The sequence below is a fragment of the Etheostoma cragini genome, chromosome 1 (assembly GCF_013103735.1).
Source record: "Etheostoma cragini isolate CJK2018 chromosome 1, CSU_Ecrag_1.0, whole genome shotgun sequence".
NCBI lineage: Eukaryota > Metazoa > Chordata > Actinopteri > Perciformes > Percidae > Etheostoma > Etheostoma cragini.
In genome coordinates this window covers 33310507-33311865 of record NC_048407.1, presented here as the reverse complement: position 1 = coordinate 33311865, position 1359 = coordinate 33310507, and the positions used below count along the sequence as shown (strand labels likewise).

Here is a 1359-nt window from a genome sequence, read left to right as displayed (position 1 = left end):
GGGGGGGGGGGGGGGGGGGGGGGGGGAGACACGTCCCCAGACCAGGAAGCAGCCTGGCGAGTCCCAACTTAGTGTGTGGCAGTTACTGTACATGACAGGGGTATCTCCCACAACCACACCCAAAATACCCAAAACCCAACCAGGCCTGGTGAAGAGAAGTCCAAGAAGGTGTGACTGTGAGGAGTAAATAAAGTCTGATACCTGAGAGTAAATCTGCTAGAATTAACGTTACGTTAAACTAACGCATTGACGTTTTTTCCCGTGAAGTAAGGACACAAGTTAGCTAGTGTCGTTAAGTTAATGCCGGTTAATTAGCTGCAACCAAAGTGCATCAGGCCACATAAAAAGAATACTGTAATTCCCACATATTTAGGTATATTCATCCCTATTTAAACGCAGTTAATTAACCATTCGTGTGGTGTTTTTTCCTGACAGATTTGTCTGCGTAGGGTCTTTTTTTTTAACGGTTATAACGTTAATTATCAGGAAAAGCTTTGGAAACAGGATGTCCCTCTCGTTAATGGCTATCTCGACACAGCGTTCAGTGAAGAGCAGCAATCAAATGTGTTTAATTTAGCTCCAATAAACGGGATAACATTACTAGTGGTATCGGAGTCTGTGGTATTTCCTGTTCCAGATTTCCCAGTTTAGCTAGCTGGCTAAAGCTAACCGTTACCAAGCCAACAGGGAACGAGCTCGGCGGAGGTTTCCACAGGTAACGTTAGACATTTTAATCCCTTCCTTATAAAGTGTTAAAACTCACCGCTTACGACAAAGGCAGCTCCGACCAGAGTCCACACTAGTTTTTGAAGGAAATCCCCCTGGTGGATGCAGCTCGTGCGTTCACACCTGAAGCGCTGATGGAGGAACAGTTCTGCTCTCGCGACTCTTCCGGCTCTCCCAGTATCCCGTTCTTTGCCAGCGCTGACGTCACAAATGGGCGGGGATATATATATATATATATATATATTTAATTTTTTTTTTTTTTATATTTATTTTGGGGCTTTTAGCTTTATTATAGCGAACGGTCTTACTGGGTGTGCTACAGTCCCCCCCTTCCCCCTCCCCAAAAAATTAAAATTAATAATAATAATAATATATATATATTTTTTTAAATATATAAATTGGATACAATTGAAAATAATTAAATAAAATCAAAATAAATGAATTTAAAATTTAAAAAGAAATTAAAATAAATGAATTTAAAATTTAAAAAGAAATTAAAATAAATGAATTTAAAATTTAAAAAGAAATTAAAATGGATTTCTCCTTCAATTGATACAGTTTCTGCTAAATTGATTAAAATGGCAGGACTTAGCCAACATGGGGTGAACGCGCTTACTGGGTGACCTAGTGCGC

General features: G+C 39.6%; 2 protein-coding genes across 26 annotated transcripts in view; both read right to left on the bottom strand.

Moving 5' to 3' along the window:
- The window catches only part of LOC117938111 (src substrate protein p85-like), a 21665-nt gene extending 20725 nt beyond the window's left edge, over nucleotides 1-940 (bottom strand). For 4 of the 5 annotated variants that reach the window (XM_034862551.1, XM_034862638.1, XM_034862719.1 and 1 more), the window contains exon 1: nucleotides 764-939. The gene's annotated coding sequence lies outside the window, so the exon portion shown is untranslated. Of the gene's footprint in view, nucleotides 1-763 lie in introns of all 5 variants that reach the window. The other variant, XM_034862788.1, reaches the window with a different exon arrangement.
- ppfia1 (PTPRF interacting protein alpha 1) overlaps nucleotides 1-1359 on the bottom strand; it is a 66778-nt gene that overhangs the window by 16159 nt on the left and 49260 nt on the right. The gene's annotated exons all lie outside the window — the stretch shown is intronic.